The sequence below is a fragment of the Ovis canadensis genome, chromosome 6 (genome assembly GCF_042477335.2).
Source record: "Ovis canadensis isolate MfBH-ARS-UI-01 breed Bighorn chromosome 6, ARS-UI_OviCan_v2, whole genome shotgun sequence".
NCBI lineage: Eukaryota > Metazoa > Chordata > Mammalia > Artiodactyla > Bovidae > Ovis > Ovis canadensis.
The window spans coordinates 111,912,804-111,930,685 of NC_091250.1; the positions used below are offsets into that span (position 1 = coordinate 111,912,804).

Consider the following 17,882-nt stretch of genomic DNA (forward strand, 5'->3'; position numbering starts at 1 on the left):
ATAAATAAATCTCTATTGAATGGATGCTTAGGCTTAAAGCACCTGCACTTGCCATTGCTACTACTTTTCCTAGGATAGGTTTTGGAACAACTAGCCTAAAAGGGAATGTTTTGCTCTACAGTGTAGAATTTAATTTATCTAGGATCACTCTGGTGGCTCAGTGGGAAATAATCTGCCTGTCAGTGCAGGAGTCATAGTTCAATGCCTGGGTCAGGAAGATCCCCTGGAGAAGGAAATAACAACCCACTCCAGTATTCTTGCCTGGGAAATTCCATGGGCAGAGGAACTTGGTAGGCTACAGTCCATGGGGTCCCATATGAGTCAGACACAACTTAGCAACTAATCAACAGCAGGATCACTATACCAGTTCACACTTACAGCTTTATTAGCTCCACCCAGTTGAGAGAAACAAGGATTACCAACTTGTCCAATTCTATAGGGAGGAGTAAGAGGTAGAACAAAGCAGTTTTCTTAAAAATGAAGAGGTTCTAAGTAAGTGTAGAAGAAGAGAATACAGAAATGAAACCCTAGATGCATGCCTGTTAAAGCTGGACTACTTGGCAAGATCATTGGCATTCACTGCAGTTGTGTAAGATGATCAATATCCTAAATGATCTAGCCTAAAAAATAACCTAACAAAATAAAATACATTTGTACATATAAACATGGAAAGTGAAAGTGAAGTTTACTCAGTTGTGTCCAACTCTTTGTGATCCATGGCCTATACAGTCCATGAAATTATCCAGGCCAGAATACTGAAATGGGTAGCCTTTCCCTTCACCAGGGCATCTTTCCAACCCAGGGATCAAGCCCGGGTCTCCCACATTGCAGGTGGATTCTTTACCAGCTGAGTCACAAGGGAAGCCCAAGAATACCAGGGTGGGTAGCCTATCTCTTCTCCAGTGGATCTTCCTGTCCCATGAATCGAACCAGGGTCCCCTGCATTGCAGGCAGATTCTTTACCAACTGAGCTATGAAGGAAGAATTCAAAGGACTAATAGCAGCCAATGATGTCATTTTTTTTTCAAATTTCAAGATAATTAAATGAAAACTTATTGAAACTACTAAGTAAAAAGACAAAATATCAATTCTCTGCTTTTTGTCAGATCATTCCAGTATAAAATTTAAATATAAAAAAGTAATCATTAGGTTTGGTGTGTGTGTGTGTGCTCAGTTGCTCAGTCATGTCCTATTCTTTGAGACCCTACAGATTGTAGCCTTCCTGCCAGGCTTCTCTCTGTCCGTGGGATTTCCTCATCAAGAATACTGGAGTGGGTTGCCATTTCTTCCTCCAGAGGATCTTCCTGACCCAGGGATCAAACCAGCATCTTGTGCATTGGCAGGCAGATTCTTTACCACTGAGCCACCAGGGAATTCAGCAGCCTGGTGGCTAACTTCTTTTCTTATCTTGGTTGCTTAGCACGAAGCTGGCTCAGCAGGTGTGAGTTAGTTCAATAGAAGAACAGTCACTGGGGTCCAAAGGCAACCCCTTTCAAACAGGGCCTCTCCCCTGACAAGAAAGTTTTACTGATACAGATCACATAGATTTCCTTGGCCCTTAGCCTTACACACTCATGGGGTGTTATTGATGCCAGTTTCCTCTCTGCTGGAATGTTAGCCATGTGCGTGTGGATTTGAGCAGTGGATGATGAGCACTGAGGGCTGGGCATGCTGTGTGTTCTACTGCTTCTTGCTTATCTGGATAACCCCCATATTCCATCTGCACTGTGAAATGTTGGTGGTGTGTGCCCATGACTAGCAACTAGGAAGCAGAGAGGGACACTCATGTTTCAAGGTAAACACAGGGACAACCATCAAAAGCTGAAAGTATGAATTATGTGGCTCAGATGGAAAAGGATCCATCTGCAATGAGGGAGACCCAAGTTCAATCCCTGGGTCAGGAAAATCTCCTCTAGAAGGAAATGGCTACCCACTCCAGTATTCTTGTCATGGACAGTGGAGGCTGGCAGGCTACAGTCCATAGGGTCACAGAGTCAGACATGACTGAGCAACGCACACATGCACACACGAATTATATACTGCATCAGGAAGGCAGAATGGGTAGATGTCAGTGAACTTGGATTGGACACCTGTCCTCTGAGGTCAGTGTGATACTAGAAGGATAAATTTAATCTTAAGATCACAAAGAGATTGATGATGAAGAGAATTCCAAGCCATTGGAATATTTTCCTCAGAGAAAGTGTGTTTAAACTAGGAAGAAAGGAATTGAGTTTATTTTGCACTGGCAAGATCGCATATTTTGCCACCAGTTGAAATGAAGGATCACAAGGTAAGTTCAGTTACAGAGAATAAATTTTACAGCTCCATCTTTCGTGACTCAGTTATAAAAATTCATACCTCAATTAAAAGAGAAATTGTTATTTGTATTCTACTTGAGGTCATGCTAAGATAAGTTATTTGTATTTTTAAAAACAGGAGTTAGATGATTTCTCTTGGAGAGATATTTCTGTGCAAATACATTTTCTTTGGAACAGCATTTACTTTTCAACCAAATGCTTACTAAGCATGTCTTTGACTTTATTTTCCAAAGGTAGAAATTGGCCTAATGGGAGAAGAAAAATATCAAAATGATTTTTCTACTGTGTTTTCATAATAATCATCTTCCTTAAACATAAAAAAAGTTATGCTTGTACATCTAACTCTAGATACAAACTGGAAGACTGAAAGAGGTTGTATCACCAAGAGGAAATAGCATTAAAAAAATCCTCCTACTGATTTACTGTGCTGTATGCGCTAGTCATGTCCAACTCTGTGACCTCATGAACTGTAGCCCCCCAGGTTCCTCTGTCCATGGAATTTTGCAGGCAAAAATACTGGAGCAGGTTGCCATTTCCTCCTCCAGGGGATCTTCCCGACTCAGGGATCAAACCCACTTTTCTTGTGTCTCCTGCTTTGGCAGGTGGATTCTTTACCACTGCACCACCTGCGAAGTCCGCTGACTCCCTACATCACCTTTTAAACAAAAGAAATGGAGACAAATGTCAGGAATGTGCTTTCAAAATGAGCTTTTGGCTTGTGGTATTTCATTCTGGCTCTAAGCATAACCTACAAATGAAATGAAAAGAGGACACTTGTTTTTACAGAAAACCAAAACCACTCTGTTTTGTCCCCTACTCTCTAACATTTCATTGTGCCAGCAGTTGTTTTTTTTTTTGTTTTTGAATCTTTTCCTTTAGAAACAATTTTAACTATTGAAAAGACACAAGAATAATACAATATCTGTATACCATTTACCCAGATTCACCTATTGTTCGCTATTATTTTTAATGACACTTGTCAAAATTTTAGTATGTTGAGTACTAAAAGCTAGTCATGCTGCTTTGTTTTGTGTGTTTGATGGTCAACATTCCTGTCTCCAGCGATGGTGAGCTCTGGCCAGTCCATGAAAGTCCTCTTAGGCCGATGGAAATCAAATTACCTTTCTTAGGGAGGCCTCTCCACTTGTTGACAGAAGAGTCAGTGAAGCTCCCAAGAATAGGTATAGATTAAAAGTTAAAGTCCCATTTTTGAATCTCACTGCTCCTTCTGAAACTAACAGTATCTCTTGTAAATCTTTGCAGAAACATTCCATGGATGTACAAAGATACATGGCTATTACTATAGCAACAGGTACATAGTTGTAGACCCATGAAGAGGTATAAATACATTAGTAAAAGGAATTATCGATATAGATTTAGAAATAATTTTCCATATATACTCTAATGGGATTATGTTATATATGCTTTTCTGCAGCTTACTGTTTCCATGTGGCAATAAATCTAAATTCGTTTGTGAAGTTAGGTCATATAGATTTGCCTCAATCTTTTTTAAAAACTGCATAGTATTTCTTTTTTTTTTTTTACCTTTTTCTGTTATAAAACTAATAAATATCCTTAGCTTACCCAAGAGTTTCTGTAAAATAAATTTATAGCAGGGTATGTGTGGATTTAAATTGTGATAACAGTTTGTAGATAATTTTGATAATGATTGTTATTTCTTGTGTTTGGAAAATAGTATGCATTCAGAAAATATTTACAGAAAGAGGGAAGGGAGACAGGGAGCAAAAGAAGTAGTGAAGGCTAGTCTCTTGGGGACAGTTTTCTTTAACTAAGTGAAGAAGAAGATGGACCTTTCAAACAAGATTATGATTGCTTTTATTTAACAGTTTTCTATTACGCTTTATATTTTTGAATTTATGTACTTTTTATGTTGTGTACTTTTTATATCTTTCAGAGACAAACTTGACTGTTACTTCCTTAGGAGGAATATCAAAAATAGAATGTTAAATATTCTTATTGTATGGTCTTGTCATACCCTAAACTTCTTCATCACACCTGCATTTTCTTTCAATATCTGTCTCCTTAGATAGACCAGAGGCAAGAAGCACCATAAGGAATGAGACCATGTCTGTCTTTTCAGTGTATTCTCTAAATAAGGATGTTTAGGTGTTCAGCATTTGTTAAAACCAAAAACATGGGGAGGAGAGAATTAGAGAGACATAGAGAGAAATGGACACGGAGAGAGAGAAATAGAGAGAAAGGAAGGAAGGGTGGGAGGGAGAAGAGGAAGGAAATGAGCAGGGTGATGCCAGGTGTTAGAGCTGTAAATATGGGGGAAATCAGTGAAAACCACTGCAGACAGTGACTGCAACCATGAAATTAAAAGACACTTGCTGCTTGGAAGAAAAGCTATGACAAAAATAGACAGCGTATATAAAAGCAGAAACATCACTTTGCTGACAAAGGTCAGTATAGTCAAAGCTATGGTTTATCCAGTATGTATGGATGTGACAGTTGGACCATAAACAAGGCTGAACACCAAAGAATTGATGCTCTCGAATTGTGCTCCAGAGAAGACTCTTGAGTCCCTCGGACAGCAAGGAGATCAAAGCAGTCAATCCTAAAGGAAATCAATCCTGAATATTCATTGGAAGGACGGATGTTGAAGCTAATGCTCCAATATTTTGGCCACCTGATGCAAAGAGCCGACTCATTTGAAAAGACTCTGATGCTGGGAAAAATTGAGGGCAGGAGGAGAAGGGGGCAACAGAGGATGAGATTGTTGGATGGCATCATTGACTCAATGGACATGAGTTTGAGCAAGCTCTGGGAGAGAGTGAAGGACAGGGAAACCTAGTGTGCTGCAGTACATTGGGTCACAGAGTAAGACACGACTGAATGACTGAACAATAACAAGGTGAAAAGTCAATGGTAAGAAAGAAAAAATCTCACAGGTATATGAATCTCAGTATTTTCTTACTTTAGAATTGGGAAACATTGGGTCATTTTCCTGAAAACCAGAGGAGCTGACTGTAGCTTAGTTTCTGACTGCAGAGTGAAAGCTGAGAGTGTTGGAAGGTCTAGAGTTAGAAGGATTGTTTGTAGGACTTGTTTTTCCATTTCAGTGATACAGAGAGAACTAGGAAAGGTATCACTGTAAAGATGAATACCTGTTTTCTACTATTAATGCTAGGAAAATAGGAATATAATTCCAATCATGAATCCATCATAGAAGGGCTGTTTGGAAATTGCACTGGACTTGAAGCTTATGTAATTTAATAGCATGAAGGTTCTCTGAGGTGGTTTTGCTTATTTTTATTTTAGATAGAGTACAATATAGTAGAGACATTTATAAAACACTTCCTAGCTGAAATTTCTTTTTGCATCTAGTATATCATAATTATATAACTCTTCATCTTAATATTTTTCTATGTCTGTTATACCTGGTCTTCCCCCATGGCTCAAATGGTAAAGAATCTGCCCACAAGGCAGGAGAACCGGGTTCAATCCCTGGGTCAGAGAAGGTATTTATATAATTATACTACGTAGAGACATTCACACTAAAGAAATGAACTGTCTTAAATTCAATACCATTCACAAGTGTTGCTAAACATAAAACAGTAAGAAGTAAATTATTCAATTTATCAGCTTCTTGCTTTTTCTGTTTCACTTTCATTTTTAGGCTGTGTGTGTTTTTGCCAACATTTAAAAGTGGGTTCTTGAAAGGAAAATAAATGATACATTTAATTATTAACAGGTTGCATATTTTTGTTCATTTCACTTATCAGTATGCCTGACTGATGGCTGATTCCAGTAATAACAGAGAGTGGGCTTCAAATTTTACCCTAATAGGGTGAATTGTTAACCTATGGAACATGCCTCATTTGGATTTCCTCTCAATTATTGGAGTTAAATCAACAGGAGGCTGATGCTGCTCATACCTTTCAGAAGAAACTGGCAGAAAGTAGTGCTCATAGCAAAGTTTCCTTTACAAGTTAGGAAAACATTTTGGCTTCATCCTACGTATACTACACTCCAAGGTCTATTGCTACTGTTTTCCGAATTACTCACTGACTTGATGAATGGCAATTACAAGTAGTGCTTTTATTGCAATACACAGATGTTGGTATTTTCCACAATTTTCTGGAGGTAAAGGAGAGCTTTCATATAGAAAAACCTATGTCAGATGTAGTAAAAGAACCTAGATTTCTACTTTTTAAAGATCCAGACAACTCCTGGATTTTTCTTTTTACTTATTTTTTAAAGAAAGTCTATTTAAAGAGCCTGTCTTTCTTGGCATTGATAGAAAGCAGATGTTACCTGATGGGATGAAGCCAGGAGGTTTAACGCAGAATAATACAGAGATAGAAACATCACACTAGTATCTCAGATGGTAAAGCATCTGCCTGCAATGGCTTCAGTTACTGGGTTGAGAAGATCCCCTGGAGAAGGAAATGGCAACCACCCAGTATTCTTGCCTGGAGAATTCCATGGACAGAGGAGCCTGGTGGGCTACAGTCCATGGGGTTGCAGAGTCGGATGTGACTGAGCGACTAACACACACACAGAAACATCATGTCAACGGTCAGAAATGGCTTACAATTTTAATATACAACTGAGTAAAGCTAAGAGAGTGGGTGTATGTGTTTGTGTCTATAAACCTGTGGATATGTATGGAGAGAGAGAGAGGTTCAGATGGAGCCAATGAGGAAAGTTCAGTTCAGTTCAGTCGCTCAGTCATGTCCAGCTCTGCGACCCATGAACTGCAGCACGCCAGGCCTCCCTGTCCATCACCAACTCCCTGAGTCCACCCAAAACCATATCCATTGAGTCAGTTTATTTTCATTTTTACTGGACTGTAGTTGTTTTAAACAGTGTTGTGTTGGTTTCTGCTGTTATAGGAAAGGGAATCAGCTATATGTATATATGAATGAGTACTCAGTTGCTCAGTCATGTCCCACTCTTTGCGACCCCATGGACAATAGCCCACCAGGCTCCTCTGTCCATGGAATTTTCCAGGCAAGAATAGTGGAAGGGGTTGCCATTTCCTACTCCATTGAATCTTCCCCATCACAGAAACTGCACCTGCATCTCTTGAGTCTCTTGCATTAGCGGGCAGATCCTTTACCACTGTGCCATCTGGGAAGCCCCTATATGTATAAATATATCCCCTCTTTTTTGGATTTCCTTTCCATTTAAGTCAGCACAGAGCATTGAGTACATTTAAATTTATTTCAGTTTTTTAAGATCGCAAAGTGTGTGAGACTTTTAATTAGAAATGATAATTCAATACAAAGAAATGTAGGGATGAATTTCTCAGAAAAGTTCCCAAGGAATTTTTTGTATAACCATACTGTTTTATATTTGAGCACCTTACTATATTCAGAAACTTAAGATTGTTTTGGAGGGGGAAAAAAAGCTTACATTTTGTTAAATAATGTGACTTTGTAAATCAATAAGACTTTTGCCTTGTGTATAATTATGTATACTAGCAAAGCTTTGCAGTGAAATCTGAATAATATTCACAGTTGTTAATTTTTTCCCATATGTCTGCTTTCTCCACACACACATAGTCTTCCCTATTATCAACATCAATGGAATGAGGGATGTAGGTTCATTAATTTGTTACAACTGATGAACCTACATTGACACATCATGATCACCCAGTGTCCATACTTTACATTATAGTTGACTCTTGGTAATGTGCATTCTGTGGGTTTTGACAAATGTAAAATGACATGTACCCATATGCCCTGAAAATCCTTTGTGCTCTGCCTTTTCATCACTCTCCACTGCCTGGCCCCCAAACTTTTGACAACTACTGATCTTTTGTTGTTGTTGTTGTTACTGTTGTTGTTTTATTTATTTTTTAAATATAAATTTATTTATTTTAATTGGAGGTTAAATACTTTACAGTATTGTATTGGTTTTGCCATACATCAACATGGATTTGCCTCCATAGTTTTGCCTCTTTCAGAATGTCATACAGTTGGTATTGTACAGTATGTAGCCTTTTTCAGGTTGGATTTTCTTTTTTTTTTCACTCAGAAATATGTCTTTAAATTTCTTCTGTGTCTTTTCATGACTTGGTCACTCATTCTTTTTGGCATTGAATGTTATTCCAGGGTTCATTTATGTATTCATTTTTATTTCTTCCAAGGTTTAATAATTAATAATAAAGCTGCTCTAAGCATCTATGTGCAGGTTTTTCTGTAAGCATAATCATTCAACTCCTTGGGGGTAAATATCAAGGAATTCTCCAATGATTTTTTATTAGTGCTTTGAATATTTAAAAATTTCCCTACTTTTTGTTTATATGGCATTAATGGAATTTTTTATAGTTTCTATTTTATGTGTAATAGTATATTTTGGTAGCTTTTCACCAACACCTAGCCTGTCTAGATATTAATCTGTTTGTATGCTACCTTCTATGATTTTTTGGTGACCATATATCTATGCCAACTAGTGGATTTTTGTCTATGAAAATAATGATTTTGTATGAATAGTTCATAAATGACCCTCAAAATGATAAAGTGAAAAGAAGTAAAAAATTCTAAATGATGTTTGAACAAATCAAATGAGTTTTCATAGTTATCTCCTTTGAACTGATCATGAGAAACGCTGGACTGGAAGAAACACAAGCTGGAATCAAGATTGCCGGGAGAAATATCAATAACCTCAGATATGCAGATGATACCACCCTTACGGCAGAAAGTGAAGAGGAACTAAAAAGCCTCTTGATGAAAGTGAAAGTGGAGAGTGAAAAAGTTGGCTTAAAACTCAGCATTCAGAAAACGAAGATCATGGCATCCAGTCCCATCACTTCATGGGAAATAGATGGGGAAAGAGTGGAAACAGTGTCAGACTTTATTTTTGGGGGCTCCAAAATCACTGCAGATGATGACTGCAGCCATGAAATTCAAAGACGCTTACTCCTTGGAAGAAAAGTTATGACCAACCTAGATAGCATGTTGCAAAGCAGAGACATTACTTTGCTGACTAAGGTCCGTCTAGTCAAGACTATGGTTTTTCCAGTGGTCATGTATGGATGTGAGAAATGGACTGTGAAGAAGGCTGAGCGTCAAAGAATTGATGCTTTTGAAGTGTGGTGTTGGAGAAGACTCTTGAGAGTCCGTTGGACTGCAAGGAGATACAACCAGTCCATTCTAAAGGAGATCAGCCCTGGGATTTCTTTGGAAGGAATGATGCTAAAGCTGAAACTCCAGTACTTTGGCCACTTCATGTGAAGAGTTGACTCGTTGGAAAAGACTCTGATGTTGGGAGGGATTGGGGGCAGGAGGAGAAAGGGATGACAGAGGATGAGATGGCTGGATCGCATCACCAACTCGATGGATGTGAGTGTGAGTGAACTCTGCAAGTTGGTGATGGCCAGGGAGGCCTGGTGTGCTGCGATTCATGGGGTCGCAAAGAGTTGGACACGACTGAGTGACTGAATTGAATATTTTACCCACTGAAAGTTTGTTAACACTTTAAGGCAGAATTATATTCATTAATATCTATAGGTTTCCAGTTAACTTCAGTTCAGATGACCAGATGCCATGATCTTCGTTTTCTGAATGTTGACCTTTAAGCCAACTTTTCCACTAGAGATCTCGTCAAGAAAGTTAGAGATACCAAGGGAACATTTCATGCAAAGATGGGCTCGATAAAGGACGGAAATGGTATGGACCTAACAGAAGCAGAAGATAGTAAGAAGAGGTGGCAAGAATACACAGAAGAACTGTACAAAAAAGATCTTCACAATGTGGATAATCACGATGGTGTGATCACTCATCTAGAGCCAGACATCCTGGAATGTGAAGTCAAGTGGGCTTTAGAAAGCATCACTATGAACAAAGCTAGTGGAGGTGATGGAATTCCAGTTGAGTTATTTCAAATCCTGGCAGATGATGGTGTGAAAGTCTGCACTCAATATGCCAGCAAATTTGGAAAACTCAGCAGTGGCCACAGGACTGGAAAAGGTCAGTTTTCATTCCAATCCCAAAGAAAGGCAATGCCAAAGAATGGTCAAACTACCGCACAATTGCACTCATCTCACATGCTAGTAAAGTAATGCTCAAAATTCTCCAAGCCAGGCTTCAGCAATACGTGAACCATGAACTTCCAGATGTTCAAGCTGGTTTTAGAAAAGGCAGAGGAACCAGAGATCAAATTGCCAACATCTGCTGGATCGTGGAAAAAGCAAGAGAGTTCCAGTTAAAGTACATATTTATTTAATCTATATTTTATGAAGTTGTAATTTATTATTTGAAGAGATTTCAGTTCCCCTTTTCAGTTCCCCTTTCTGATCATATTAACAACTTCTTTAACAGAAGTTCTAATAATAATAAATAACATCAACAAGGTGCAGAGGGAAATGAGTCTTCTCTCTGTTCACAGAAGACCATTACACTGGTTTCAAAGTTGTGAATACCCTAGACTCACCTGAACCCCCCAGTCCACCTGACTGTACATAGTGCTGAAGTAGTAAAAAGTTGCACATTTAAGAAACAGAACTGCAGGAGACAATCTTACTAGACAAGGCAGTTGAGGAGGAGGGAGCGATTTGAAGGGGGGGTTGACTTGGCGTGCACTTCGCCCCTCGGGAACGTTATTGCGCATGGAACAGCTGCTTTTGGAAGGCTATTGCCCAGAAGAAAAGATGTTTGGTTTTCACAAGCCAAAGGTGTACTGAAGTATAGAGGGCTGCTGTATTTGCAGAGCTAAATCCTCCAGTTCTCGATTCACTGACAGTAAACGCTATGAAAAGGATTTCCAGAGCTGTTTTGGGTTACATGAGACTCGTTCAGGAGATGTCTGTAATGCCTGTGTCCTGCTTGTGAAAAGATGGAAGAAATTGCCAGCAGGATAAAATAAAAAAACCTGGAATCATGTGGTAGATGCAAGGGCAGGACCCAGTCTAAAGACTACACTGAAACCAAAGAAAGTGAAAACTCTATCTGGATACAGGGTAAAAAGTAACCAGATCAGTAAACTGCAGAAAGAATTTAAACGCCACAGTTCTGATGTTCACAGTACAACCTCAAGTGCCTGTCCAGCTCAGTCTCCCTGTTACAGTAACCAGTCAGGTGATGGCTCAGATACAGAGATGGCTTCCGGCTCCAACAGAACGCCCGTGTTTTCCTTTTTAGATCTCACATACTGGAAAAGACAGAAAATATGCTGTGGCATTATCTATAAGGGCCGTTTTGGGGAAGTCCTCATCAACACACATCTATTCAATCCTTGCTGCAGCAATAAGAAAGCAGCTGCTGAGAAGCCGGAGGAGCAGGGGCCAGAGCCTCTGCCTAAATCCACTCAGGAGTGGTGGCTAAGCTTTATGTAGAAGGGGAGCAAAAACGATTTAAATTTTGGAAAACAAAGCAACAAAATGACCCTCCTATTTTTAATTTGGATACCTGCTATTCTGCCAAAAGATGGATTTGTAGAATCGTTTTGAATGGGTTATTTTTCCTCCAGTTCCACAAACTCTGAAGCCAGCGAAGCTTACTAAGAGATAAAAAAGAAGTGTACATAATATTTAAGATGCTGAGTATTTCATAGGAAAGCTGAATGCTGCTGTAAAGTGCTCTTTAAGTCTTTTTTAAAAATCCCCTTCTAACGAATGAAATTAGGGGAATTTTCAGGGGACAGAGACGGGATTTGTTGTATGATAAACGTATGTAGTTTTAGTCTTTCTATTTTGAGAAGCAGTGGTTGGGGCAATTTTTAAGATGGCTGGCTACACTTGTTTTTCTTCATTATAATAAATTTGTCATAACTCAGTAAACATAGACTTGCCCCTAGAGGTAGTTGTTAATAACTGAAATATTAAGGTCTTGCCGAGGTTCTGGTGATTCAAACCTGTACTACTGAATATTAAGCAGGACAGACAGCGCTCTGGTGCGAATATCTTGAAGGAGTAATTTCTAAATATGCAGAGGTAACTTGACTGTATATGTTGCATCTGTGTCTCCCTCCATACTGATATTTGATACAGATTTTAATTTATATGAAACTTAAAAAGCAGAATCAAAACTTAAAGCAGAATTAAAGTTCCTCTTGGGGAAATGTCCAGTCTTTAGGATAAGCAATCCTATATGAATAGTGCCAAAGCATTACCAGTTGGTAGAGAACATTCTCTATTAAAAATGTTAGATTATCTGAAAAATAACAATGTGCAAGTCTTTAGGATGGCACACGAGAAAAGCAAAGATCAATGCTTCTTGGGGCACGTTTCTTAGAGGGCTTGCAAGTGTGTAAATAATTTGTTTGTGTTACGTGACTGGTGACTTCACTGAAAATCTGCACAATTCAGTTTTAGCTCTGGATTACTTCCGTTGACCTTTGTGAAGGTTTTATCTGTGTAGAATGGTTGTTTGACTTGTTTTAACCTGTTAGGGTTTTGGGATTTTTTTTTCATTCTATATTAAAGTAAAATTCTATTAAAAGAAAAAAGGTGTGTGTTAATGCTGAGTGGGTTGGTTTTGGTTTGGCTTCTTTTAGTCAGGCTTTCTGAACATTGAGGTGTTAGATGATACATCCTAAATGTGGAGCTCTTCCATTCTAAAACCTTCATTAAAAGCCTTTTACTTGAACCCAAACCAAAGTACTATCTATTGCCTCTTTTCTAAAAGTACAGGGAAAATATGTCACCTGTTTTCATAATGAGGAAGCATCGTTTGCCGCCCTGGTAAAACATGACTCAGTACTTATTTTTAAAACTGGATTTTAAAGATTGGATAGTATACATAACAAGAGAGTGAGCCACCTTTTATGGGTACCCTATAGTTTTATAGTTCTCAATCAAAACAAAGTTTTATATTTCTTCCTTTGGGAAAAACTACAAGCCACCATATGCACAGACTACACAGTGAGTTGGGTCAGTGCTCTTGCAGACTTTGAGGTGTATTACGAGAACCCCAGCCATTATCATCTTCCTCCTGAGTTATTTTGAAATTTTCTTTTGTACATTTTGGCTGCATTATTGGTGGTAGAATATACTATAATATGGATCATCTCTACTTCTGTATTTATTTATTACTAGACCTCAACCACAGTCTTCTTTCCCCCTTCCACCTCTCTTTGCCTGTAGGATGTACTGTATGTAGTCATGCACTTTGTATTAATATATTAGAAATCTACAAATCTGTTTTGTATTTTTTATACTGTTGGATACTTATAATCAAAACTTTTACTAGAGTATTGAATAAATTTAGTCTTATTAGAAAATAAAAGAAAAAGAAACAGAGCAATTTTTCCCAACTTTATTGAGATATAATTGACACATAAAAATCTTATCTATTTAAATGTACAATATGATGATTTTATATATGTAAATATTATGAAATTGTTACCAGAATCAAGCTAATTAACATGTTCATCATCTCACACACTTTTTTCTTGGTGAGAGCACAGATCTATTCCCACAGAAAATTTCAAGAATACGTATAGTATTATTAACTACAGTTACCATGCTGTACATTAGATCCTAGAATCTGTTCATCTTATAACTATTCTTATACCGTTTGACTAATGTCTCCCTGTTACCTACCCCTCCACAGCCCCAAGCAACCACCATTCTACTCTTTTTTTCTTTGAGTTTGACTATTTTAATTAAGATTCCACATAAAAGTTAAATCATAAGGAACTTGTTTTTCTGTGTCTGGCTTATTTCGTTTAGTGTAATGTCCCCAAGGTTCATCAATATTGTTACAGATAGTAGCTTTGCCTTCATACTATTTCATAATTATAGTTTTATAGCTGAATTATATATATATATATATAATATATGTGTATGTGTTATCTCTTTGAGGTCCAGATATCATTTCTTCGGGCTATATAGCTGGAAATTGGATCTTAGTTTTAAGGAACCTCTGTACTATTTTTTGCAATGGCTGTACCCATTTACATTTCCATCAACAATGTACAAGTGTGCCTTTTTCTCCATATTCTCTTCATTGCTTATCTCTTAATGTTTTGATTATAGCCATTCTTTAACAAGTGTGAGGTGATATCTCATTGTGGTTTGGATTTGCATTTTCCAGTGATCAGTGATGTTGAGCACCTTTTCAGATAATTGTTGGTCATTTGTAAATTTGCTTTGTAAAAATGTCTTTTCAGATCATTTGCCCATTTTTAAAGCCAGATTATTTCTTTTTTGCTGTTGAATTGCATAAGCTCCTCACATAATTTGGATATGAATTTCTTATCAGGTGTGTGGTTTGCAATTATTTCCCACCAAAGAGTAAATTCTAACAAAATGCATGCTATTATTATATCTAGAGAGAAATAGCTACTTGCTTTTTCTCTCCCATTCTCTCCCATGTCTTTCCTGTGATACTCATTACATTCTTCCTTATATTATAGTAATTTGCACTCACATATTCTCTGCTTCATGTTTTAAATATTTTTCTTAAACTCATTGTTGCTATGCCCAGTTCCTTAATGATAATAGTACAGAATGTATGTTGGCTTAATTAACCAATATAATTTAAAGATCTTTTATCAGAATGGACCTTATGCTACAAAGTCCTTTGGGACCTTCTTGTCACTATTATATAATCTACAAAAGTGAAATAAGATCCTTCCTAAATGGAAAGCTGTGGTTCATGTTCATTGATAATTATAAAGGCATTTTACATCTTAAATCTTGTGATTAACCCAGAAACTTGCTGGCAGGAGGGTCTCATCGGTCATGGTTCAATTGCTCCAGGTGGCCTATAACCATTATGTCATTATCAGCTGCAGGGTGAGCTAGTCTCACTGTGTGTAGGTTTGCTAAGTTGGTCTATCAGTTCTCCAGGAGAAAATGCAAATAAACGGGTTCCAAACCCCTTCAGAGCACACTGTAAATCTTTGTAACTTCATGGCCAAATGGTAAACCGCAGGACCACATGACTCAATTCCCTTGAGACAGTCATGTTATTCCTGTCAGACTTTTCGTCCCTCATACATCAGCTGGAAGCTTTCATCTCCTTTTAAAGTCATGGCCCCTCAAGTAGGGGTGAAATTACACCTGTCAGTAATAAATGTGCCCAGTACTCAATATCATTCTGTCATGTCACAGAAGATATTAAAAGGAGGCATAGCTTATTCCAGATTGTTACTAACACTTTTTCCCCTTTTCTCCACAGTATGTTTCAATACCTTCCAGTTATGTAATTGTTGAGAGAACCTAAAACTTTCTCACCTAAGATAGTTTTAAAAGTATTCCCCATAAATTGAGGAGCCTTGAAGAAATTAGCTTCCATGTGGATTATACGTTATATTCAGTAACTGTGTTAAACTTCGACAGAAAGATTTAACTGTATACATAATCTACAACGGCAATCTAAATGTGCCCCTTAGCACACTTGTTCTGTTTATTTTTTGTACGTTACCCTCTGATAACTTTCTGTTTGCCTGTAATACCATATAGCAGGTGCACCTGGAGAGCCACCATTTTATTTACACAGAGAACAAAGTTAATGTTTTATCAAATGCAGGTCACACCTGGGTTGAGACATTAGTAGGAAACAGGGTTCAAGTCAAAACGGCAACTTGCTCTTAGCTTGATATTTGAACTCCATTGAGCAAACCCTCTTGAGTTCTCTTGAAAGTTCTGAGAACTTCGTCTCTTAACTCCCCATTTACTAAAGGATGAAAGGCAAGCTGGGAGGCTGAAATGCATTACTTGCAGTGCTACCACCCCTATGATAGGTGTTGACCTGAGCAATGAGAAAAACTGAATGTTGTCATTACTGCCCATAACATGTACTTCATATGCTGTCCCAGGCAGAGAATTCTTGAAATACACTTGTGTGTGAGGGAAAACATTTGGGTCAGTGTCCTAAAACTGAGCTATAGATGAGTGAATGCATATTGTGTGAACTTGACAAATCTCTGATAATGGCCATGCTCTAATGGGTTTTTGTTGTCATTGTTATCCCTCAAGGAGAAAGTATGGGCCAGTTATTTTTAGATTAGTGAGACAGCGAAGAGTACATGAATACAGTTATCTACTAGAATTGTTCTATTTTGTTTGCCACAAACATGGTATTTTTTTTTTCAGAGCCCAAAGGAAATAATATAATTCTTCGTTTCTATACCTTTATTTCTCACCCCGTGTTGTCCTTTCTCTTATTTCACCAAAGGATAAAAATAACACAGCAAACTAAAGCACAGAGCCTAAAATTTAGTGAAAAGGATGGATTGACTTGCTTGTTACTAAACTGAAGAATTTATCTCAAAAGAACAATATAAATTTGATTTCTCTGATAAAGATTATGTTAGAGTCTGATGAGAAAAAAAAATCCTAAAGTATCTATTTCAAGCTTTATCAACTAATATGGCTTAGATGGTAAAGATCCTGCCTGCAATGCAGGAAACCTACGTACTTTCCCTGGACTGGGAAGATCCCCTGGAGAAGGGAATGGTTACCCACTCCAGTATTCTAGCCTGGGAAATCCCATGGACAGAGGAGCCTGGTGGGCTACAGTTCATGGGGTCTCAAAGAGTCGGACATGAATGAATGATTAACACTTTCACTCTCATCCTTATTTACAGAAACCCACCCTAAACCATATGTAAGGCTAAAAATGTATCATTATTATTTAATATTATTGGTTTATTGTTTGTTTCTTTTTAAATTTTTTATTTTATATTGGAATATAGTGGATTTGCAACATTGTATTATTTTCAGATGTACAACAAAATTATTCAGTTATATATATACTTACATCTACTCTTTTTCAGAGTTTTTCCCATATAGGTTATTACAGAATATTGAGTAGTATTCCCTGTACTATTTAGTATATCTTGTTGATTATCTATTTATTTATAGTAGTGTGTATGTGTTAATCCCAAACACTGAATTTATCCCTCCCCTCTTTGCCTTTTGGTAACCATAAGTATGTTTTCTGTATTTGTGAGTCAATTTCTCTTTTTAAATAAATTCATTTGCATAATTTCTTTATATTTCACATATAAATGATATCATATATTAGTCTTTTTCTGTCTGATTTACTTCAATTAGTATGACATTCTCTAGGTATGTCCATATTGCTGCAAATGACATTCATTTTTATGAGTGAATAATATTTCCTTGTATATATGAACCATATCTTCTTTATCTAGTCATCTGTCAATTTCTTCCATTTATTTGTTGGTTGCTTTCATGTCTTGGCTATTGAAAATAGTGCTGCAGTGAACATCAGGGTGTGTGTATCTTTCGAATTGTGGTTTTCTCTGGATATGTGCCCAAGAGTGGGATTGCTGGATCATACAGTAGCTCTATTTTAGTTTTTTTTTTTAGAAATATAAACTTTTTTATTTTAATTGGAGGTTAATTACTTTACAATATTGTATTGGTTTTGCCATACATCAGCATGAATCTGCCACAGGTGTACACGTGTTCCCCATCCTGAAACCCCCTCCCTCCTCCCTCCCTGTACCATCCCTGTGGGTCATCTCAGTACACCAGCCCCAAGCATATTTTAGTTTTTTAAAGAAACTCCATACTGCTATTCATAGTGGTTTCATCAATTTACGTTCCCACCAACACTGTAGGAGGGTTCCTATTTCTCCATACCCTCTCCAGCATTTATTTTTTATAGACATTTT

General features: G+C 37.6%; 1 protein-coding gene and 1 pseudogene across 1 annotated transcript in view; both read left to right on the plus strand.

Moving 5' to 3' along the window:
- CFAP299 (cilia and flagella associated protein 299) overlaps positions 1 to 17,882 on the plus strand; it is a 713,998-nt gene that overhangs the window by 308,467 nt on the left and 387,649 nt on the right. The gene's annotated exons all lie outside the window — the stretch shown is intronic.
- Positions 10,942 to 11,625, plus strand: LOC138442844 (SIN3-HDAC complex-associated factor pseudogene; annotated as a pseudogene).